At 37.3% G+C, this 26,489-nt stretch overlaps 1 pseudogene; it reads left to right on the forward strand.

Moving 5' to 3' along the window:
• Window positions 1–18,918: 18,918 nt before the first annotated feature.
• On the forward strand, window positions 18,919–19,801 carry LOC128113981 (F-actin-capping protein subunit alpha-1-like; annotated as a pseudogene).
• The last annotated feature ends 6,688 nt before the right edge of the window (window positions 19,802–26,489 follow it).

Here is a 26,489-nt window from a genome sequence, read left to right on the forward strand (position 1 = left end):
AGTTTTTAAATCTAATATACATCATTGTTATCAACCTTAATTTATTGTCACATTAGCTGAACTATCCAAGCATTTACATAAGTACATTTCTAGAAGTAGAACTAATTATTTATAAGATGATGGCTTTATCTTTTATAAGATCATGAACTTACTTTCCTTAAAACTTGTGTCTTTTTACCATCCCACAAAACACATGAGAGTTGTTAGTCTCTTTTAATAGTTTTCAGCCAGATCATCTTTTACATTATAGAAGAGAAGAATATGTTTCTCTATTTTGGTCTTTTGTTCCTCCTTCTATTCCCTGCCTCCTCTCCTTTCTCCTTCTCACACTCTGATAAACCTTGATGAATCCCATTCTGGCAATTAGACATACAGTCTCTGATCATATTAGTAGCATGTAGGGGAAGATAAAAATTCCATATTGCAGTCTTCTTTTGCCCTTTTACACAACCCACATAAATATCATGGAATGTTTCAACATACTGACTTTCATTCTCCCCTTCCCAGATGCTTTTCACATCTGGAAGTAACACAAATTCTTGTGTCAGACTATGCTCTTTTGCTCTGGAAATATTGTCACTATAACTGTGTGAGACAGAAACCAGCCATGTCCAGTCTTCAGACTGACTGCTGAACTCATTAAATAATGCTTCCTATTTTTGATTCCTCAGTCATGGCACATAGTGCCTCCTCCACACCCTACTTCATCTTTCATCTTTCCCAGCAGCAGGAAGATAAGAGTGCATCATAAGCCATGCAGTGGAACCTGTCAGGGTCTTCATTCCTCCCTTACAAAACTGCATATTGTATTAATGGGCTCTTTTCATGGAACTCTAAGAAGCCAGATGAGCTGTGGTCTTTTGTTAAGGAATGTGATAGCCAATTAATGATATATATAGCCCTTTTCTGTATTATTTTAAGTGAAAATGCTTCCAAATAGCTTTTCAATTAGTGAGAAGATCTTCAGAATTCACTCTTGGCCCAGAACATTTGAATGCATTTCAAATTGTTCATGAGCCTCTTTTTTTTTGTTTTAAGAGAAGGTCTGGCTAAAAGTCACTATATAGTGTTGGTTAAATCAGCGCTGCTACTGGCTGGCCGCCGCCTGTGGCGGCCATGCCAGTGGAGGAGAGTGCTGATTGGAAGAATCACAGCCATGGTTACCTTTTTAGAGCTTTATTGGGAGAGGGGGAGAGAGAGGGAGAGAGAGGGAGAGAGAGGGAGAGAGGGAGAGAGGGAGAGAGGGAGAGAGGGAGAGAGGGAGAGAGGGAGAGAGAGAGGGAGAGAGAGAGAGAGAGAGAGAGAGAGAGAGAGAGAGAGAGAGAGAGAGAGAGAGAGAGAGAGAGAGAGAGAGGGAGAGGGAGAGGGAGAGGGAGAGGGAGAGGGAGAGGGAGAGGGAGAGGGAGAGGGAGAGAGAGAGAGAGCAAAAAGAAAAGAAGGGGGGAGAGAGGACAGACAGGAGCAGAAAGGAAAGACAGAGACGCACAGAGGGCCCACCTGCTTTTTAGGCTGGGACACCGTTGCAGACTGCTGATGTAATTAAGGACAGAATTCTTACATATAGAGCAACCTGACCTTGAACTTCTGTCACAGCATCTCATGAGGTTTTTGATTGTTTGTTTTCAGCCCTTTCAATATTTGGGACTTTACAGGAATTACTGAAGTTTAATAAAACCACTGCAGTATTTATAAACTAATAAAACATGTTAAGGCACACAAGATACAAAACATGATTAAAGCATTCAAGTCACAAGGAACCTCTACAGAATAGATATACTAGAAATTCATGAATTCCTAAAGATTTCACCTCTTGGAAAGAAAGAGAAGGAACAAATGGTAGAATTATGAATAATTGAGCCAAAACTAAGATGTGATAGGCAGAATATGAAGGTTTGCACCAGTTCAGTGTTGAAAGGGAAGCTCAAGTGAGTTACAGTGGCATGTTCATATGACTGTACCCTGCAATCATTTTCCACATTTTAATGAATTTGAGAATAATGTAACAGTTTTTCTCAACCAGGGATCATTTTCCCCTTCCAGGTGACATTTGGCAATGTCTAGAACAATTTTGGCTGTCACAGCCTGAGTAAGCATGTTGTGATGCTGTTGGCATTGGCCTGTACAAGCTAGATGCTGCTATACAATTTGCAGGACAACTTCGCACCCCAAAGAATAACCAGGTCTGATTGTCAATAATGACAAGATGGAGACACTCAGTTTGTTGGATTCAAAATTTGAGTATTATTTCAAACATTATCAGGCATGATCACATGAGATCTTAATAAGACTGGAGTCTCCCTCAGCTTACAGATAGATGTCTTCATTTTCAGAGCAAAGAATTTCTAGAAACTGTGCAGTGCTTTAGGAGTATTTCAGCTTTCAACAAGGCCTCAAAAGAAAAAGAGACTGCTGTATCTCCAGACTGTAGCTTAGTGGTCCTCTGAATATCATCTTTTCACCATCAAACTCATCACCATCATCTTCATCACCTCAGAACTCACTGAAAGTAGAAAGTCTGGTGCCCCATCCTAGATCTGAGAAATCAGAAAGGAACTGATTGTGTTCTCAGGTGATGCTGACTTCATGGTTAAGTTTAAAACCAACACTCAAGCTAAAGAGTTATGGAGAGGAACTCAAAGGGACAGATAGCAAGAGTTTCTCAAGGAAGTTCTAAGTTTGAATCACTCAAGAACATCAAAATATGGCCATTGAGGTAGCTTAGTAACTAAAGGCATTTTCTGCCAAACCTGAGGATCTGAGTTCAATTCCTGAGACCTACATGATAGAAGAAGGGACCCGACATGTGCAAGTTGTACTCTGACCTCCCCATGTGTGTTGTGGCCCACTCTTAACAACAAAATAAATAAATGTAATTTGAAAAAAGTAAAGAACAACAAGATAACTTCATAACCTTGATAGCTTAAATGTAATATTTGTGATGGGAATTTTTGCTTCATATCTTGAGCCTAGGATTGGTGATGATATCATAAATGTATAAAGTTCAAGAACACAAATTAAGACTATCCAAAAATCTCCAGAATCTAAATGTTGCCATTTAGCAGGTTTCAGGCCAGGGGGAGGTTGGATGCCTGCTTTTGAAATATTTTTGGCACAGCCAGTCTTTTGGCTATAAAGAGAACAGTAGCTCATTTTTGTTACCTGTGAACTCATCATAATCTCAAGCTTTGAAAATACAGCATTGTGCAAAGTCATCCTTTGTGTACCTTGGAAAGATGATGGAAAGAACAGAAAATCACACATCCACTTACCACTACTGCACAAATCTGGCTAGGGATTTAGTAGATTTGGACTTTTACATACTGGTAGATGTCCCTTTCACTGACTCTATAGCAAGATGCATCTTCTCCATTTCATTTTGAAACATCTATTCTTTTTTGTTTTTTAAGATAGTGTTTCTCTGTGTAGCTTTGGAGCCTGTCCTGGAACTCACTCTGCTGTAGACCAGGCTGGCCTTAAACTCACAGAGATCCACCTGCCTCTGCCTCCCGAGGGCTGGGATTAAAGGCATGCACCACCGCCGCCCAGTTGAAACATCTATTCTTAAAGAAAACTTAAAACACAATAGAAGAATGGGGAGGAAACCTCTTTTTGTGTTTCTCAGGATCCTAGACAACCCTCAAAGCAGCATGTCTTCCTGGAGGCACAGATGAAAGCTGAGCCCTGGTTGAAGCCAGACAAGAGATGGACATTTAGGCTCTGTTCCAGGGGACCTTAGTACCCAAATCAATAATTTTATAAGAAATATCACAGATTCATCTGATGTTATATAGGTATCACCAACTCTACTTGTGCATAACAGTTTTTGTTCATCAAGTCTGGAGCATTCTATCACAGCTTTTTTTTTTCTTCAATTGAATTAGTGTTGTTGCTAATTTAATTGTATCTCACGCTTACACATAGAATGGATAAAAGTAGGTTGCATGTAAAATACCAATAGCCTCTTTTGATAATATTCCAAACATAATGAAAAGAGAATGAAAAATGAAGCAATGTCTGGTCGGGCTTGAAAAATATTTTACATCCAAAGAGTCTGCCAAAACGTTCACATAAGGGAACAATATCATCAGACAAAAGGAGAAAAATAACCACTAAAGCAATTAATGACAATGTGTAGAATGCCAAGCTTGTTTTAAAAATTGTACCACAAACATATGACAATTTCAAAAAAATGTTTATTGTTCTAATTTCATTTAAATCAAGACATACTATTCTGTTTTGTATACTGTACATGTTGTCATTGAAAAAGAAATGATTTAATTAGCAAGATTATAAAACTGATCTTTTCTCAAAAATCAAGTTGGATGTTACAGGGTTTTTTGTTCTAAATAGGATATTTCCTATGCATTTTTTTGCATGTGAATAGATCTATTTTCTATAATCAGAACAGCTCTCTCTAGTGTGAATTAAAGAGTAATTAATACAATGTCATATGCACATCTGAGTAATAACTTACAAATATGAATTAGTGAACTGTTTTACTCTACCAAACTGATTATGAAAGCAGCAAAAAATAAATTTCAATGTCCCGTCATCCCAAACACAAGGTTCACAAGTTACCAGACTTCAAAGGGAAATTAACATTTACCTCATTTTACTAGTGTATGTACACATAAATTTCATTAAAAAACAAAGCAGTTTCTGAGATGAATGAAAAACAGCTCATAAAAAAGACAAGAACAAAGAGAAGCAAGACCATCCAGAGAGCCAGCCCCAAACCTATCTTGGAATTAAGTTTTTAAGACAAAATTCCCCTACCAACACTACTGACACAAAGAACTCCATCTTAGAACTGCAGAAGCTGCAGCTCTGGAGAAGTGTATTTTTTCCTGTTAGATTTAGTCCTATTCTTTTCGTCTCTTTGAGTATTATGTGTTCGGGCGGAGGATGTAAACATCGTTTTTTTTTTTTTTTTTTGAGGGGTTCGCTGAAGCGGTGGCTACATCCAGAACCGATGGAGGTATAATGGTGCCCTCTGCTGGGAAGAATCAGTAATGCTGCCCTGTAAATTTTCCGTTGGAGCTTGAGTAATTGTTTGAATGGGGGTGGGGTGGGGTATTCCCAAGGATGTGTCTGGAACAAAAAGTCCCTACAAGTACTCTACAAAAAATAGTTGCAAAACCCCAAACCACATGAAATTAGCTTGATTTTGAGTTGACAGTGGAATCTGAAACCAGCTGTATTTCATCCTAAAACGTTAGTGCTATAACCCCTTCATCAAACCTGGAGACAATTATTTTCTCACTATCTGGACAAGACCACATTTCCAGTGGCTGAATTTTTCCAGGGAAGAATTTTCTCTCTTGTTTGCCTTTTGTAGAGCTCCGTTCTCTCCAACTTGCAAAAACAAGCCTTGCTCAAGAATGTCCCCATGTGACACTCCTTTCTTAGTTAAAAAAAAAAAATCACATAGGAAATTTGTCACAAAAAGCACACATCACACTGACATCCCCAGCCTCCCTAAAAAAGCATAGTAGTTAGGACAGAATTTGATTTTAAAATGTTATTTGAGACTATTTAGGAGAATTGTGCTATTTTATTTAATGTACCACATCTTTACCCTTTTGCCTCAGTGCTGGATGCATAACTGAAACCCTTAACCACTTATAAGTTAAAGTGGCTACTAAGTTCCAGTAAAATGGGGCTGCAGACATGTAATGCATTGGGATCAGACTTCCCTAAAAAGTCTACTGTCGGCTGGGCAATATTCAATGGTGTCCACTAACTTGTAGTATGTTAAGGAAACACCCATTTAAATAATGGCAATAATTAAAAGAAGACAAAATTAAATTGTCTGAAAGAATTAAAAAAAATGACCACAAAACATATCTTCTGTGCTTTGTAAGTTAGTTAAAAACCCAAACCATGATTACACAGCCCCAAACTATGCCTTTGGTTGGTTAGGTGAATGACTAAATAAGTCATTCATTTGTTACTCATAGGAGAGGTGAGCTTCATGAAGGGCCCTGAACTCAATTTTGTGTTCTCCTATCACCATGTTGGAATTCTTATTATATTTTAAAGGGCACTCTATTTTGGTTTTTCCCTAGATTCTATTAATTACATAATGTGTCTTATACATACACTGATTGGACATGTTGCTTTGGGGTAGTGAATAAGATGGTGGCCATACATTAATGTCTGTACTCTGGTCCCTACACACACCCCAAGAAAGGAGGTAAGACATACTTGAGAACTGGGAAAATGTATGTCCGACGACAGTTCAGTAAAGGGGCCTGGAAGTGCTTTAGTTCAGAAGATAATGGCAAGATATTTTCCTGCTTGGAAATTCCATAAATGTCTCATACATGGGGTATCACTTGAGCTTGAACTTTTAGAAATATTATTTAATGATTATTGCTCTGTAGAAAAATAGAAAGGCAAGTCAATTACATAGAGGAGCTTCTCCTTTTTGCCATCTAATCCACCTGTGCTTTCCTCTTCTTCTCAGTCATGTTAGCTGGATTTGAAGATGTCACCACATGACTCCAGTGCTTTTTGTTTTATTCATAAACATACCTCCCCATACACAATAGCTTAAGGATTAATTTGTGCACTGTGTTTCTACAACACTTTAGATCCTGAAGAGGCTGGTGTCTTCAAAAGCAAAAGAGCTTGAATTCATGTGCCTGCTGCAAGCTGCATCCACGCTGTCATGTGAAGTCATGATGATGCTTCACTGGGACTACTTATCTTCTAAGGGGGTCGTTCCATTATGTTACAGCTTCGCTGTGATTTGACAATGGCTGGGAACTCTAAATCCGTAGCGTTGCATAAGCAAGTCAGGGCACATGTCCTCTCAAAGTAAGTCATTCACATAGGAATACAGAAAAAAAATTACCCCCCCCCCCCCCCCCCCCGATAATCTCATTGAGACACTGAAGGTGGCAAGCTCTATCAAGAAATCCAGCTGTGTCTGTATTGGAGCCCCAAAGAAACTCAAAGAAGAAAACCAGCCTGCAGCTAATCAAAAGCGCCAGTTCTTTCTATCCAGAGGTCAAGAACACATTTCTCCACTTTCACACTGTCTTATCCAGAAAACATTCCTCTTTGGAGACTGTGTTTTAAGGAAAGTAAAATAAAGAAAAACAAAATATGATCTGATGTGAAAGTTACAAATATATTATATTCATGAGGGGAACATCTACCTGTATCTAATTAAAAAATAATAACTTAGGTGCTGTAGTGTAGGGTCAGTAATTAAGAGTACTCTTTGTTGTTGCAAAGGGCCCGAGTTTGATTCCCAGCCTCACATGAAAGTCCACTACCTTGGGCACAAGAGACACATGTGGTGCACATGCAGACAAAACAGACATACATACAAATTAATAAAATAAATCTTAAAAATAAAAAGATATATTGTCCATGTAAAATATTCCATATTGAAATACTCGTGAGTTTTTAGAAAACTTATTTATTTATGTGGATGTACATTTCTGCACAAGTATGCATGCATGTGTGTGAGCATGTGCAAGCATGCATCTTTGCCTGCAACTTTGTACACAGACAGAAGAGGATATCAGATCCCTGAGAGCTGCAGTTACAGGATTTTTGCTGGATGCCTGACTTGTTAAGTGGGTACTGGGACCTGAACTCTTATCCTCATGATTTCTAAACAAGTGCTATTAACTGCTGAGCCATATCTTCAGCCTACAATAATGGATTTTAAAAAACTTATTAAACATGAGCTGTGCCGTCCTTACTATTAATGTGCTTAGAAAAATAACTGCTGCATAAAAGAAATGGTATAACCAATGAATTTAGCAGAGTGTTCAAATATGTTTCTAATTCTTCTGCATCTCATGGTTTCTTTTAATATAGTCTATGTTTCTAGGACCTAGTCCATTAATTCTTAATGCAGCAAAATAAAAGCTTTAAAATCCATTCTGGATTTTTTCTTTATATGTATATTTGTGTGTGTGTGTGTGTGTGTGTGTGTGTGTGTGTGTGTGTGTGTGTGTGCGTGTGTGCATGTACTTCAGGTCTAGGTGCATGTACAAATCAGAGGCTTAGGCTGGATGTCTTCCTTAATCATGTTTCACCTTATTTTTGAGACAGGGTCTCTCACTGGACCCAAAGCTTTCTGATTCACCTAGACTGGCTGGCTAGCAAACACCAAGGTTTCAACTGTCTCTCAACTTCTTTAGCACCAGGATTACAGAAACATATAGCCACATGCAAGTTTTACATGGGGGTCCACCCGAGGTCCTCACGCTTGATCCATTTTACCTATTGAACCATCTCTCCAGCCCTCCGATATGTATTGTTAAGCTTCTCATTGTGGCTAAAGCTGTTTAAGGAAGGCAAATAACAAATTATAGGTCCTGAGAATTTTGTTTCAGCCAAACCCTAAGGTAGATTTCTCACTAGATCAGAACCAGAGAGTTGATAGCATCTCCTTAATGACTGAGAAGCACTGTCATTCTTTACAAATGAATAATTTAGTATAAAAAAGAAATCTCCCAAGAAGCTGACAATATAATTCCCTATGAGGGCAAAAGTAGCAAGTTTTTAAACCCAATTATGTACTTGTAGCACAATCAAAACAGAAAAGGAGGTGTTTCTAATAGTGTGGCTTTATGAGTCTGGGTAGGAGGAAAGGTTAGTGATTTTCAGTATTCAATCTGCAGTATAAATTTTAGTCAAGTGTTTCTTTCTCTGAGGAAAAAAAATAGAGTAATAGGTACATCTGACTAAATATTACAGCCAAGTCTCATTGAATTAAACCACTGTCTGGCAGAATTTATAAGAGAAAAATAAAATCCTGTGAGCAGCACTTGGCTTCACAAAAAGATGGCATAACAGGATCAGGTCCAAGAATAGCAGGGCTGACCTTTGCCCTCCTTCTCCATATTACGAACAGCAACGGACTCACATGTTTTTACATTGAGCTTTCTGCTCCTTATAACCGCCATGCTTCGGCACTTTGGCAATGTGCTGACCCACATTTTTGGTGGCCAAACTGCGGTTAGTGTGGGCAGGCAAGCCAGAAACTGCTGACTAATCCTTTTCTGAAACTTGTGGCTACACAGGAACCAGTGGGCAATGGTTGGATTCATCTGCTTTGCCCAGAGCACATGATGAAGTGGGACTGGAAAGGGTTGCAATTAGCCAGGGTTATCCAGCTACTCTTTGATCCCAGTGGAATGCTCTGAAGAGCTGAAGTAAAGAACCAAGTCTGCAGGAGAATGTCTGTTTATGTAACGCCTGTTAAGTGGCACAAGGCAAAGCCACGCTGTTTCCATTTCGTCTTTAGTATTTCTAAATTCTGTCCTTTGAATTATCAAGGACTACCTCATCAAGGATGTCTGTCAATGCAACATGAAAGAAAATTGGCCTTAACTGCCAAGTTAAAGAGGATTTTGCAATTTCTCTCAAGGCTCTGGAGGGCATTGTCTTTCTAATACCTGATGCAGAAGAGGTTCTTAAGCTGGTCCCTGGATCATTGGCCCCAGAAGAAGGGAGGAGGGAAATGGAGAGAAATGCAGACTCTCTGGCTCCAACCCAGTCCTGCTGAATCAGAGCTCTGTGATTGGGCCCTCTAACCTGTTTTAACAAGTTTCCCATGTGATGGTCTTGCCTGTTCAACTTGAAGACCATTGACATAGAGTCTTTGTGGGGGTGTTTCTGGGACGATGAGCAGCATTGGCCCCTTCTGGGAAATATGTGTCTCCAGAAGTACTCCAACTTTGTATTTTGCCCATGAATTCATATCAGTCTCCTTTAGCTGAAGAAAGTAAGTGCTCTGTTTCTTCACATTCCATTATTTGAGTTTTTCAAATCTGAATTACAGAAGACTTTCCTGAAACTTCAAAGTACAACATATAATTTATTTTGTTAGATGTATGTTAATATTAATTTGTATTATTAGTGGTTCATAAGGTCATTATCTGTTTACTGTAATTTGTTTGTATGAAAATGATAAGTTTCTTGATTCCTCAAGATAACCTTTTCTGCCTTCATAGTGTCAAAAGATTTCAGAGGTAGGATGGATCTTCTAATCATTAACCATATGAACCATAGGAATCATTAACCCATGAAGAAATGCCAATGAGAAGACAGTATGTACAAGAATTTACAAAGAGATTCTCGGGAAATAAGTGGGAGGAGGTGGCTAGGTAATCTGTGAGTTCACCCACTGGAATCTGAAAGTGGAGACCATATCTTACATATCTCCTCTCTTCTCCTGCAGCACAGTTCTTGGAACAGTGTTGGCACAATTCAATAAGCCTTTTTGGGATAAATGATAGGAAATCAGATATGAGTTCCATTTCCCCTGCTCCTGCAAAAGGGTAGAGAGTATTTTCTTCTAGTTGTCCATAAGGGATGGATAAAAATGAAAAATTACTTTAGCTTCTATTAAATAATAGACTACTTCTTTTAAGCTAGTAATCTATTGACCTATGAGTATGTCAAATGGATTCCATTAACAAGAGGCCTAGGACAACAAACAGGGATTATCATCTATGAGATCCATTGAAAAGGTTCTTCAGAGATGTTTATGTAGCACATACTCATTACTATGTCTGGCCCAAGTCAATTTTATTTAGCACCATAAAAACAGACTTAGCTTATGATATTTTAAGCATCTTACACAAAGCAAGATTTATGCTATTGGGTGTGACTTTGGGTCTTCCACTGCACCCGGTGTTCCACAGGTCTGGAGAAGCAAGAGACTGTTTCTTTATGCATTGGGGGTGCAAAGTGGTGAGTAAGCCCCCTCCTTCTCCCTTCTAATATCACCAGGAATGAATAGGCAGCGTGTTTCCCATAATTCAGCAATAACTGGGCTATTATTCTTTAATGCTTCAGTTTATTAATGTAACCACTGTGTCATTCCTACCATGCCCATGTAATTAAATTACTCCATAGACATTTGATATGGAGCTCTCAATCCCTACAAAAGCTCAGAATTTCTATACCCCTTTGTGAGTCCCTAATGAATGGGTGGCACAGACACTTCTGTCATCCATGTTCACTCGCTGTCCTCTCCTGACTGCTCTCCTGTGTCATGGAGGCTTATTTCTGCAGAGAAACTAGGGACTGTTCAAAAGAAGAGGGTCACGTTTCCAGCAGCAGCAGGCCTGAGACATGCTATCACCTTCTGTGTTCTTTGTCCAGCTAAAGCAGAGGCTGCCCAAATTAAAATTCCCAAACCATGTCTGCCCCAGTGGATCAACAGTGCATTCTTAAACCTTAGTTACTGAATGCTAATCCTTGCTTAAGTCATGAGTATAAAGGGAAAATAAACTGCAAAATTAACTTCAAAAGTAAAGCAATTATTATGTCTATCTAAATTAATGCCAGCCCCTGACATTTTAGGTAAAAAATATTTTTTCCTTAAAAATGAAATATTTAAACTTTGAATCTTATAAGTGGGCCTATAAAAGTGAAACTTAATCTACATTCTATCCCAGTCTAGTTAACAAAAAGCATTTATGATTATCAATAAAATAAAGCAGCTCTTATAAATCTCTTTAGTGTTAACTTCCAGTTGTTAATTTCAAAACACAATTTGAAATGCTGTAAGACTTGGACATGAACTCTTTAAAAATCAAAATGGATTTTTATGATAAGATCTTTTTCATTTGTAGACATGGCATATTAGAGATTCTACATGTTTTTAAAGATGAAAAAAATATCCTGTATGTGACAGTTAACATATATACATATTATATATATTAATTTAATGCATATAGTAACACATGCTACATATATTTTATGTGAAAGAAGAATGTAGATTTACATATAATCTTGGACAGCTAACTTTTTTTTACTTGTCCGTTATTTATTTATTTATTTATTTATCTATTATTTATCTAATTTCATATATAGTTAATGTATTTTGGTCATTTCCACACTTCCTCCTAGCACTCTCTTTCATTCCTCTTCTACTTCCACTGAACTCTTTCTTTTTGACATCTAAATTTTCAACATGGAAATTACATAAGAGGATATGCAAGTGAATAGAATAATAATTTAGATTTAATCTCAAAAGCTATTGCTATGCTTTTATAAGAAGATAATCCAACTAAAACATTGATGCTTAAAGATTAGAAATCTTTACAAACAACTGATCTTTCAAATTAGAAACTTCAGAGATGAAATCACACCTAATTGAAACGTAAATAATTTCAGATATGGTAAAAGTAAGAATAACAATTACTCTGCTGTTATTACTGCTCTTTAGTATTAAATTTTTTTTTATATATATATATATTCATACTAATAGTCAACATAAAAAACTGGTAAGACTATTTAATAATCACAAAAGGGAAAATATTAGAAGATATGTCAATAATGATATATCTGTCCATCTCTAATGGCGTTTAACAGGAAATTAAGACAAAGAAGAAAAAAAAAACAAACCCATGATCATAGCTGCATATATTATGCTTTCTTTTCAGTAGCAAATGAAATAACTTTGGCAAAAAAGTTAAGGATATTTAAAAACCCAAAGTAGAGTTTACAAGATGGTTTAACAGGTGAAGGCACTTGCCACCAAGCCTGAAGACCTGAGTTCAATACCTGGATCCTTATGATGGAAGGAGAGAATTTACTCCTGCAAGTTGTTTGACCTCCACATGTGTGCCATGGCATATATACGTATACACACACGTGTACACACACACGTGTACACACACACACACACACACACACACACACACTCACACACATGTCATGTGTACATGGTAAATAAATAAATATCAAAAACTAAAACATAAATAAAACCCTCAAATACTTGAAAAACGAAATAACACACTGCCAGGTAAGGAATAAGTAGAAGAAATTACAAGAAAAAATTAGAAAATGATTCAAATGAGTGAATACACTTTACACAATATACTAAAATTTGTGAGATGCGGTTTGAGTCACTGACTGTAGGGAAATTCCTGGAGTCAAATAGCTACAAAAAAGTTCAAAGTTTAAAATCAGTTATGTACATTCACATTTTAGTAATCTCAGTAAAAAAGGTACAAATCAAACTTAGAATAATAGAAGGGAAAAGGAAAATAAGAATAAAGACAGTGAATAAAAGATGACAACTCATAAATATTCAGCAAAGTTAAGAATTTATTGCACAAAAAAAAGAGTGAAGGACCAGAGAGATGGCCACAGGGGAAGGAGAGAACTAGCTACTGAAGGTTGTCCTCTGCCCTTCACATGTGCCCTGACACCCATCCCCCACCCTGCAGACACATACACATGCACATATAACTATAATAATGAATACAATTCTTAAAGCTCTTAAAAATTGATTCCTGGAACTTATTTCTTTTAAGAAATTGATAAATTATTAGCAATAGTGATCATGGAAGAAGAAAGAAAACCCAAATCAGTTTTATCATAAATTAAAAAATGGCAGCATGTTCTGCAAGATTTTATGAGCTTCAATGAAAGAATAAAATTACAATTCAGTACTAATGACATCAACAACATAGTTGGCAGAGATAAATTTGTAGAATCACAAATTGGTGGAAATAGATACATGAGAAAATAGAGTAATTGTGCTAGTTTTATATCTAGCAAAGAAACTGCAATGCAATGAAAATTCTTTCCCTAGAAAAACAGAGGACAAGAATTTGAAAGAGAGCAAGGAGAGGTATATGGGGTGGTTTGAAAGTATGAAAAAGAAGGAGGAAATGATGTCATTATATTATAATCTCAAAAATAAAAGAAATAATAAAAAGAAAAGAATTCTAGAGAGTTTCACTACTGACTGAAAGAAGGAAGAAATAGTACTCATTTTATATAAACTCTCTGAAAACACAGGAGGAAGAACTGTTTCCCTAACTCATATTATGAAGGTGACATAAAGCTGAGAGAATCTGATAAAACAAATAGAGAATAGGAAAATAAAATCATGAATTGACATCACTCATGAAAATAGACATGAAAGACTTGAAGTGCTAGTAAATTAAGTCCAGAAGCACGTAAAAAGCCTAATACATCATTGCCAGGGATGTAAGGTTAGTTTAACATGCAAAACTAATCAATCAGTGCAATTTGCAACATTTGCAGAAGAAAACCAGATGATCATTTCATTAAAGACAGAAAGATAATCTTATAAATTTTCACATTCACTCAACAAAGTAGAGCTCTCTGTAAGTTAAGAACTGAAGGCACATTTACTAAAGTGGTAAAGGACATTTAAAGTACACAGACCTTTAGGAGCTGCTGGGGAGATGGCTCAGTGGTTAAGAGGACCAGGATTCAGTTCCCAGCACCACATGGTGGCTCCCAACTATCTGTAACTTTAATCATCATACACCTATATTTCAGATACAAGACATGGATCTAGAATATACAAAGCATCCCTATACTTTCGTGTTCTGAAGGCAATCAACCAACAAAATGGGCAAAACACATCAGAAGCTTCACTGCCAAAGGCATATGAGTTACCTAAGTACAGGGAAACATTTTTCAGCATCATTGGCTGTCAGGGAAATATAAATACTACTTCATACTGAGTGGAACAGCAAGATGTGTAGTAACAGGAATGATTTTCACTCATTGCCACCGAGAGTATAGGATGTACTTTGAAAAAGTGTTTTGTAGCTTCTAGTATACTTAAGTAAATACACTCTGTGACCACAATTTCCACTCCCAGGTATTTACTAAAGGTAAGTATCCCCATAGAAACTTGTACATAAATGTTTTTGAACTTTTTTATTCACAATACCCTCAAGTGGTATATAAGCCAAATGTTTAACATAGAGTGGGTAGAAAACTCAGCAAGGGGCATGGAGGAACTTTTTAGGAGATAGTAATGTCCTAGTGGTTGGGGCTCTGGTTACATGGGCATATATATTCATTAAAACTCATTAAACTGTGTACTTGGAATCTGTGAATTTTACCTGGGGTCAGCTTTATCTCAATCAACAAGTTTTGGCAGTTCCTAGACCCTTTGTTCTTTTGAGCTCAGGAGTGGCTATGGCTTCGTCTCCCTCATACCTCTTGGTGGAGATTTGTCCATCACTACCTGATTATTTGAAATTCAGCACAGCAATCTCAGACATCAACCGTTAACTAAAGTTACTTTTCTTCCACTTTCCATCATAAAAATATCATATACAAAGAGGGTCTGGAAACACACACACACACACACACACACACTACAATTTGTCTTGGTCTTGTTATTTTGGCAGGTATTTGATGTATTTTTTCCTATACTAAAATAGAATCTAGTATAGTGCACTATAAAGTTTAGGGGAAATTTTGTTGAATTTTATGTCTGTTAAAGTTGTATTGAAACTTCTCATTCTTGAAACTTCAAAATATTCTGCCTTTAAAGACAAAGAATTCCTGAAAATAATTTAATATTCTTATTTATGAATTTTTCAGGAACATGGACAGGGTACATTAATTTTTAATATCCTTCTAATTTCTACCCCAGTATAAATATGGCAAATTGAAGTGAGTTTTCAAAGGGTAATATATTTAATCTAAAATTACTGTCTATAATTCTAATTACATTATTACATTGAGTCTGAATTCAGAAGGTGTATTCTGGGACTTTTGGCTAGGAAACCTAGTTGGTGAAGCGAGAAGGTGTTTAGAGGGTGAATGGGGAACCTTGTTTGAAAAGCAACGCTTTAGAATGCCTTTATTTTAGGTTTTTTTTTTTTTTTTTTGCAAGAGCCAAGAAACATTTTGCCAATGATGTCCCTAAGTCTTATTTTGCAGTAGTTGTTATTGTTCAAGATTGCAAATTGTCCTTTCTATCAATAAGAACAAAGAACATTGCAGCTCCCATGGGTTAGTTTGATGAGAAAGGAGGCATATTGTTCTCAAGGTTACCAGGATATCTTCAGCCCTAGTATACACAGAGGGCAGTGGAAGGGACATGCTGACATGTAGACTTCGTCTGTCTATGACAGAACTTACATACTTCTCTATCCTCAGGTTCTTTTCTTTTTTCTTTTTTTTCAGTCTTCTTTTCCTTTATACAAACTAATAGATTTCGTGGAGTTGTGTGCTATTTCCTTTTTCAGTTATTTGTGACAGCTATTTAGATGTGTTTTTGAATGAAACTGCTTAAACTTAGACCAAAAGATGCCATAGCATCTTTACATAAAATTAGAAACTTTCAAACTGCCTAGTCATTCTTCCTAAACATAGTTGATGATAATGCCCTGTGATGGATAGTTTTATGTCAACTTGACACAAGCTAAAGTCACCTGAGAGGAGGGAATCTCAACTAAGGAAATGCTTCCATAAGATTGGCCCATAGGCAAAACTATAGGGCATTTTCTTAATTAGTGAATGACCAGGGAGGGGCCAGCCCATTGTGGGTGTGGTCATCCCTGGGCTAGTGGTCCTGGGTTCTATAAAGAAAGCAGGCTGAAGAAGCCATGATGAGCAAGCCAGTAAGCAGCAGTCCTCCATGGCCTGGGCATCAGTTCCTGCTTCCAGGTTCTGAACCTATTTGAGTTCCCATCTTGACTTCCTTCAGTGATGGACTACAATTTGGAAGTATAAACCAAATAAACTCTTTCCTCCCCAAGTTGCTTTGGTCATGGTGTTTCATCACAGCAATAGTAATCTTAAGACAATCCTAAAATTATCTTTAAATAGTCAGGTCTTCACATAGCATTGTAGATTTTAGAGCAGTGGTTCTTAACCTTTGGGTTGCAACCCGTTTGGCAAACCTCTGTTTCCAAAATTATTTACATTATAATTTAAAACAGTAGCAAAATTACCGTTATGAAGTAGTAATGAAAATAATTTCGTGGTTGGGGTTCACCACAACCTGAGGAACTGTATTAAAGGGTTACAGCATTAGGAAGGTTGAGAACCACTGCTCTAGAGGATTTGTGTCTATGTATATAATAGCAAGTCTTACTGAGAAAGGATTTATGTATATGAAAATTTGCGTTGAAGTACATTCACAGTTATTATATTTATACTATGTGTGTATCATCACACAAGTAAACATGCATACCTTTATTTAAAAATACTTCTGTATTCTCCCTCTGAATTTGGAAAACAAGGAGTGTAATATATTGTTTTTCATTTCTTTTTTTTTTTTTTTTTTTTTTGGTTTTTCAAGACAGGGTTTCTCTGTGTAGCTTTGCGCCTTTCCTAAAACTCACTTGGTAGCCCAGGCTGGCCTCGAACTCACAGAGATCCACCTGCCTCTGCCTCCCGAGTGCTGGGATTAAAGGCGTGCACCACCACCGCCCGGCTGTTTTTCATTTCTTAACAAAGAAGTTGAAAAATGCTAATGGAAACCTTACTTTGATCCCTTCAAAACTACAGTTAGGAACAAACAGGAGCCAAGGATAAGAGTTATTTGACAGGCTTTCTTAGAATTCGTGCAAAACTGACTTCTGCTGAACCCCAAAAACTCATCAAGCATACACAACAGGACCCTTGTACACAAGATAATATTGATATTCAAGGGATGTACTTCAAATCTCATATACTCCGGGTGGATTTTGGTGTCTAATTAAGCAGTTTTGATGTGTAGAGGTGAGCCAACACGAGGTTGAAGATGTCACTGTAGACAATGGCAGAGCTGGGAAGGGCAAATACCACCAGAAGTTACCTGTCACCATCACAATAGCTGCCTCTGAGAAGATACTCAGAGTAGGTGTCCATGAAAATGTATGGGACAGGCAGCAAAAAGAGAAGAAAAGATGAATATGGGATGGTGCTGGAGGAAGAGACTATGAAAGAACAAAGTTTAAGCCCCTCGCGGCATACAAGTGTCCAGGCCCTTCCCTGAGGACCTGTTACTGCCAGGTTCCATCCACAGGGCACTCTTAACTGCCCTAACAGCTGGGCCGTGCCCCCACCCTACAGAGTAAAAAGCCAAGCTCTGGACTTGAAATCCCACTAATCCCCATCCTGGATAGCGTCACCCTGGAAAGCTCTGCCCCACCCCAGCCCCTAAGAAAAGCTATATAAATCCTATCTTCTGCTCAGTTCTCTGTCGTTTCTCTCCCTAGCAGAGGCAGCCACCCTCCTGGTTTTTTTCCCCCTTCCAATAAATCTCTTGTATGAGGTTTGTTGTGCTTTGTGACTTTGTGGTATTCCTTGGCTCCTGACTGTCAGGATACCTTTCCATCTGACTGAGAGGTACCATTTACACAAGGAGAGAGGAACAGGGGAATAATGGAGTAGACAGCATGGGGTCAGATCGAGGAAAGTCAAAGTTTGGGAAAGAAACAAGGGGCATCGTTGAAGAAAGAGCATGAAGGGAGAAATGCCAGATGGCAGATTTAGAAAGAGACTAAGATAGATAGTAATAAAATGATGATAATGAGAGTAGGTGGGGAGAGCAGTGTGGACATTGTTAAAGGAGGGGTAAGTCCTGTGGGGGACACACATTTATTCTTAGCACTAGGGAGGCAGTGGCAGACAGAGTTCTATTAGAGCAGCATGGTCTACATGGCAAGTTCCAGGCTTTGATGAATTGTAAAAGGCATTATCTTTTCCTGTTCACATTAGGACTCAAGTTTCCAAAATGAGGAGGAGGGCTTGCCAAACAAGAAATGTCCCAGTAAAACCAAGAAGGCTGTTTACTGGAAGCAGAAGTTGTAATCCTAAATTCAAACCACTGGAGGTAAGTAGTTTTTCCTGCTCTCCCCCAAATCAAGCGAGGGCTTTGCTTATCACAACTATATCCATAGTAAGAGGAGGGAGGCCATGCCAAGGAATCAGCAAGACCAAGACCAGAAAAGCAAAACACGGGCTTCCGTGCTGCTTTTCTCTAGTCTTTGAGTATCTTAGCTAGAATGAATAGGCTTAGCAAACACATTGTTGCTCAGTGGGATTTGAGTTTCAGACAAACCATAGCAGAAGAAATACTTTCTAAAGCTATCCCTATCCCAAGCAGAGACAAGAAGTGAGAAATGCAGGACTTTGAAAACAGAGCCAAAGGGAGAAGACAAAATGGCCAACTTCCAGAATCGGATGTCCGATATGGAAAAGGTATGTATTGCTTCAAAATTCATCATCCATGCACCCCCAAGGGAGTTTTAGGAAGTTCTCAGGGATATTTGGCTGCTGCTTAATAATGACAATCTTCTCAGAGCAAGGGTAGCACAGGCAATTGCCCAATATAACATGGATCACTTCATACCTATTAAGATACAAGGTTATGAAGACCAGGTCTTAGTCAGAACATGGTGCTCTAGGTGACAACAGATTTTTAGATACAAGAAACAAAATTTCCTTTAAGTTCGATCACTTATGAAAAGAAGCACGTGACCCCCCCAGCCAAAGATTGTAGACAGAAGTTTAAACTCTTGGAGATATTCCTGTGATGGGGCTTTAAGAGCCTATATGAAACAGAATTATTCTACTGGCTTTAGTATAGTTTATGCTAAAACTATACATGGGCAAAAGATCATTATTGCATGCATTGAAAGCCACCAGTTTCCGCCTGAAAAGTTTTGGAATTGATGTTGGCGATCAGAATGGAAGCTTACCATCACATGACCTAATGCCCAGGTAGTTGGAGTAATCAAGGCCCACGTGCATTATTATGAAAATGGCGATGTTCAGCTGGTTAGCCATACAGATACACAAGAGTCATTAACTGCTTTCAATGAAGTTCAAGCTGCTAAGGAATTTATTAAAATCATAGAGAGCACGGAAACAGGGTATCAGGCAGCAGTTAATGAAAACTATCAATGTCATGTACAACATTCAAAGCCCTGTACCAACAGCTTCCAATTACACCAAAATCGCCTGGAACAAGCTACTTGCTTACAAGATTGGCAAAGAACTTAACACACTTAAAGAACTGAACATGCTTAAAGGCCGACTGTAGGAGTCTCCAGTACTTGGGAAAAAAAGGACCCAACAGGGTGTGCTCATACAATAAATAAGTGATAAACAAATGAGAGTGATACTTTCATTAAGAAATTTAGGAGAGCTAGCTTCATGAGATACTGCTGAACCTATAGCACTGTTTTGATTCTTTTGTGTGTTCTCTGCCTTGTAGTTTTCACTATATATATATAAAATCTCTTTTTTTAAGTCTGCTACATTTAATGCCAAGGAGATCTACCCTGAAGTAATTTTACTGTTTAGAAAATTTCCTAGGCATGAAGTTCTAGTACTGGTTTATCCAGATAATCTGTTCATTCCCTTTTATCCCTATGTTTTAAGGCACTTCCAGTGCTTCAGTGTCTTTTACTGATCTACCAACTGCTAAATAGGTTACACTACAAACTGTAGCTAAGTACACAACACATTCCTCCTTCTCCCTCCTTGTTTATAGCATAGCATCACTATAGTTTTCAGACACTTGGATTGGGATATTTTTCTAGTCCATGTTGGGAGGCAAAGGGAGTTTCCTGGAAATTTCATGGCAGCAGCTTCTCTGGGGACTTATTTTAAACACAAAGAGATGAACCACATCCCCTGCACATAAACATTTACTTATTTTCATTCCCTAGTTGTCTCCCCCCATCTAGTTCCATTGTAGCTATAGATGATGGTATTTTTAGAACTGTTTCATCCATTTATGTTTCTGTTGAATATTCAAAAACTTCTGACATACTGTGTATGTAGTAGAGTATAAAACTTGAATAATATAGACATTAAAGGAATAATAGGTACCTGTGCTTTAATGCTCTCTGCCAGGATTGTTCTATAAGCAGATGAATCAAACACCTATGTCACTTACAAAGCTGGAATAAACCAAAGTGAAAAGAACTCCCAGGCAGTGTCTTACTATTGTAATCCTGTATTTCAGAGAATGCCAGTTGTCTTTTCTAAACAGGATGTAAAACTCATTCCAAATTACTCTTCCTCCATCACCCTGCCCACCAAGAACTCATAGGTAACTGTGATATAGCAACCTTCCCCGCTATATTGGCAGGTATGTGTGTACAATTGGAAATTGCAGATTCATTTACATTATCTACATTTCTGTTATCAGGCCTTAGGGGAAGGTCAGTTTTTAAAAAAAAACAAAAGTGTCTTCCTACCTATCCCCACATATAAGTCAAAACAGAAGGGTGTTTTTATTCAGCTTTGTTTTGGCTCAGTATTCCAGTCAAGCAAGAGTTTGTTTGCAAATAAAACCCGTGTCTGCCTTTTTGTTTATTTCAAATAAAGTGTTTTTATTATTTGTCATTTATACTATCCATCCGTGCCTCACTATCTTTTGTATTGAGTAGTCCAATAGAAACACACTTCATGTGCTCTAAAAGAAACTAAAGGGAGGGTGCAAAAGGGTGAAGAGGGAGAAGAGATGCAGAACTCCTTGAAGAGACAGAGATGAACAAAATCTTCAGGACATACATGTATTAAAAAGGAATGAGTTGGGGCTGGAGAGATGACTCTGCAGTTAAGAACACTGGCTGCTCTTCCAGAGGACCTGGATTCCATTCCAAGCAACTACATGGCAGCTCACAACTCTAACTCCAGTTCCAGGGGATCCAACACCTTCCCCTCACACAGACACACATGTAGACAAAACACCAATGCACAGAAAATAATAAAACAAATACAAAAAAAGTGGCTGGAGAGATGGTTTAGTGTAAGACAAATCTTAAAAGGTCTTATCAATAAAAAACCTGGAGCCAGATATTGGGGTAAAAACTGAGAGATCAGGGAAGCAGAAAGAAGCCAGCCACATTCTTACCACTAGAAATCCTCAGCCAAAAAGGGAGACCTACTTCCTGTATACCCACACCTATATGCCTTTCTGTTCCTGCCCTCTTACTTCCTCTCTCTGCCCAGCTACATCACTTCCTGCATGTCTGTACAGACCTCCAGATCGCCATGGTTAATGCTGGGATTAAAGGCATGAGCCACCATGCCGGGTTCTGTTCCCAGTGTGGCCTTGAACTCAACAGAGATCTGGATGGATCTCTGCCTCCTAAATGCTAGGATTAAAGGTGTGTGCTACCATTGCCTGATTTCTATGTCTAATATAGTGCCTGGCTTTTCCCTCTGATCTTCAGATAAGCTTTATTGGAGTGCACAAATAAAATATCACCACATTTCCCTTTTTTTTGGTCTAAAGTTAAAAAAATAACTAATATAAGAAAAACTATATACAATAAGTAAAATAACTGTATACAATATATACAGGCAATAAATACATCAACAATGTCTAGTCCATTTGCATTTGACAAATTCAGCAAAAATATTCCATTATCTATCCTATCTTGGTGAGTCCAAAATGTACCTAATTCACTTTCTATCCTAACTTGTATTACCAACTGAAAACTATCTTTTGATATCTTTCAAACTTATATACTTTACACCTCTTTAGTGAGTTTCTTTTCTGAACTTTTTAACAAGGAAAACTATAACTATAACTATCTAATCTTCAACTCCCTCAGAGACCCAAGAAGGAAATAATATTACCTAGTAAAACAGGAAGTACAAACAAGCAACTTCCAAAGAATGTGAGTTATGACAGAAACAGCCAGCTGCCTGGACAGTCACCAGAGGTTTCTCTGTAATATTGGGGCATCTATTCTTTGGCCTACAAGCTTAGCATATCTGACAGACTCATCTGTGAAGGAGGATTTTCTAAAGAGCCTTCCTACTATGTCTTGGCAAGGATTGGCAGTCTTTTATTTTGTGTCCTACTTGTCCATTTTGGACAGCATACTGTCAGCAGTTGATGTGAGGGCACTTTCTTTTCCAGTGGCTAACTTTTGCCACAGTGAAAGTAAACTCCATATGGAGTTTCTTCAATGCCCATCATCTTCTCAAGTAGATTGGTGCTGCCAGGAGCAGACATGTCTCATTGTCATAAAAAAAAGAAAAAAAATCTATGTTATTAAAACATCTTAAATGCCATATTCTGTAGATCTCTGAAGTGTTTGAAGATGACCTGTCTATCTAAAACATATCTCTGCTTGACCTTGAAAACATACTTAATATAACTACAAGTTTGATTGTAACGACTAACTACTAACTTACATTTCTTTATATCCTAATTAGTTGGTAATAACTTTCAAGGACTAGGAAATTGCATTACATTGTTAAATGAACTGTATAGGTACAGCACCTTGAACAAGATTAGAAATATATGTACAGTATTTTCTAACAAAATCAACCTCAAACTGGTATCAATTTACATAATTTGTATACAATATACAAAAATACAATGCAATGTAAAATATTTAAAATTAGTTGCCTTCTAAAAGTAGATTCAATAATCTACCTTTTATCTTATCATATCTATATAAATCAATCTCAAATTTGTAGCAATATACATAATTTGTATACAATATACAAAAATACAATCAAATATAAAATATTTAAAACTAGTAGTTGCCTTTTAAAAGTAGATTCAATAATCTACCTTTTTATCTTATCATATCCATATTCTCTCTTTTTTCTTTTCAGAGTAGATTCAATAATCTACCCTTTATTCTATAATTTCTATATCTTTTTTTTCAGAGAAGATTCAATAATCTACCTTTTATCTAAATCCTCTTTTTTCTTTTTCTTTTTCAAACAAGAACCCTGAATCTAATTTCCTTTGTCCAGCTTTTTTTCCTGACCATTAACAATAACAACTTTAACCAAACATCTTAAACAATGACAATTATCCAAAACCCACTGAAAGACCAAAAACCACCTACCCCACCTCTTGGGAATGTGGGTGTCATTTTCTTAAAATTACAGAAAAGGGATAAGGCTCTTGTACACTGGTTTAATAAAATGCTGATTAGCCACTAGCCAGGCAGGAAGTACAGGCAGGCTGAGCAGACTAGGAGAATTCTGGGAAGAGGAAGAGCAGAGTGAGGAGTCACCAGCCAGACACAGAGGAAGCAAGATGACAAGGCAGAACTGAGAAAAGGTACCAAGCCATGTGGCTAAATATAGATAAGAATTATCGGTTAATTTAAGTGTAAGAGCTAGTCAGTAATAAGCCGAGTTAATGGCCAAGCAGTTATAATTAATATAAGCTTCTGAGTGATTATTTTCTAAGTGGGCTGTAAGACCACAGGGCTGGTGGAACCAGAGAAAACTTTCAACTACAGTTTAGCAGTTAAGAGAACTGCCTGCTCTTCCAGAGATCCTGAGTTCAATTCCCAGCAACAACTATCTATAATGGGATCTGATATCCTGTTCTGTTATGCAAGCATACATGTAAATAGAGCACTCATATGCATAAATAAATATTTTTTAAATAATGAGTTTATTTGAATTACCAGTTAAAGAGAGTACCCTATTTTTTTAAATCTGCCAACTCTAGTTCCACGTCTACTTTTCTATCCTATGTCATTATGAATGTGTATTTTCATTAATTCCACCATATCACCCATCGCTTTTTTATCTATTAATTAATAATGAATACTCATATTCACCCTTATTACAAAGTAATTTCCTGTTAACTGCAAAAGATTTCTAAGCTCTTATTCTGTGTATTATGGTTTATTTTTCTTTTACTGTTCACTAAAGCAATTTCCGTGACTGAATTGGTATTTCTCAGGAGGAAAGCAATGCATTCACTTCTTCAAAGGGCACAAAAAACTCAATATGTGCAGAGAAAGGGGTCCATTGGTTAGACAAATTGCTGAGCAAGAATCTAGAGAGCAGAAATAAAATTGGGGAGTAGTAGTTTAGTTAAGGAGAAAGAATTGTACAATTATATATACTGTCCTTTGCTATGTGAGTACCAAATGTTCACAAGGAGCTATATTACTGATTTCCAGAGGAGTGGTATGTGAGAACAATAGATCTGTCTCTAAGATATCATCAAACTTGAACTTTTTTCTGGTATTAATTAAAACAATCTAGGTTTATTTTTAGCACCCTTCTCTCCAAAAGCAATAAAATGGTCTCTCATAGACTGTCTTCACTTTGTGAAACACTTTATATCTTCCCTCAAAATGAATTAGAATAGGAAACTTGTGAATTAAAAAAATAATACTTAAGCTAAATATTTTATCAGGGCACTAGTTGAACTTTGGAATGAGTCAATCATCTCTTGAAAAAGTGCCAGTAGGTTGGGTGGAATGTGGAGGTTACCAATAGAAGGATAAAGTCATGGAAATGTATCAAGGAAAGAGTTGAAGTATAAAATAAAGAACATTAGAAAAAATAACTGGGGCAAAGAGTATTCTGACACTGTTGAAAAACAGAAAGTAAATTCAAATTGAAGGGGACATTGTTTAATGCTCTCCATCCACCCAACTGTAGACTCTCTTTGATGAGTATAGAGCCACAATTTTTTACATCTTGGGAAAGAATTGGCCACAGACTAAGCCTTAGAGAGTGGGCTGCATCTGTTTTGAATACTTTCAACACCCTACCTCTGGGCATTGACCTCCTGTCAGAGAGGGCTCTGAACTGCAACCCAATGAGATGTATAGATGTAGAAAATGTTTATATAAATGCTTACATACTTGAAAATACATCATTGATACCTTTGGCATATAGTTAAAAATATTTGTGAACTATGCCATCATCACATCCTTTTTCTTTATTTTTGAGAGCTGGGATGCAATATGACATATAGAGTACAAAATGGAGAAAATCCAACACAGAGACAGCTATTATATTACATTTATGTGACACCTCTGATTTAGGGTTTACTACATGTTCACTTGGAATCCTCTCAACATTGCTATGAGGTAGGAGTTATTGATGACATTTTACAGGGAAGGAAACAGTAACTCAGTAAGTGTAGACCCAGCCAGGGACTAATTTAGTTTCAGGGCTTCCAATTCTTCCATCCTTTACTCACCCTGCTGGAGGTGTCTTCCATAATACTATATGACTGATAGAGAATTCATCAGTCTTTATTATTTTAAATTGTCTCTGGACAACTTACAGTAGTTAATGAAATGAAAAAACAGATTTTTATTGAGTTGTGGAATCAAATCCCTGCTCCTTCATTTACTTGTTTAATGTTTGTGGAGAGTTTACCCTTTCTCACTTTTGGTTTTTTAAGCTGTAAAATGGGGATAAAAATATGTTTCACATAGTTGTAAGGATCAACTAAATTTGGATATGTAAAGTTCTTAGCACACTCAGTGCCCCTTCTATACTTAGGATTTTGAGTATTGTTTTCTCCAAGTGTACGCTAGAACTTTTCTTCAGTGTTGACTTGTACATCAGTCTTGAATGTTGCTTGAGCTTACTCTGAAAGACCCAGGTATTTTGAAAGAATTGGTGTCTGAGAACATCACCAAAAATAACTTCTTATAAAGTCTAATCAAACAAATCCATATAAACATCTCCTAACCACTTTTGAGAACCAGGCAAAACAGCCAGAAGTCAAATGTGAGATGTGGTGCAAGGCATATTAACAAGTGATAAGGCTTTGCTTGCAAGAAAGGCACACAAAAAGGAAAGTTCATTGTGATCCTATAAAGGGGGGATCTGTACTATGTCAACATCAACTTCACCTAAATGTTTCCACATTTTTGAAGCTCAAACCATAGCCTTGGACTATGAAGGTTAGGATTTTGTTGATAGGATAGAAAAGGTGAAGCATTCCTTGGCACTTTAATTTGGAGAGAAAACACTGACTT

Source organism: Peromyscus californicus, unplaced genomic scaffold, assembly GCF_007827085.1.
Source record: "Peromyscus californicus insignis strain IS unplaced genomic scaffold, ASM782708v3 Scaffold_10__1_contigs__length_136768540, whole genome shotgun sequence".
NCBI classification, from domain to species: domain Eukaryota; kingdom Metazoa; phylum Chordata; class Mammalia; order Rodentia; family Cricetidae; genus Peromyscus; species Peromyscus californicus.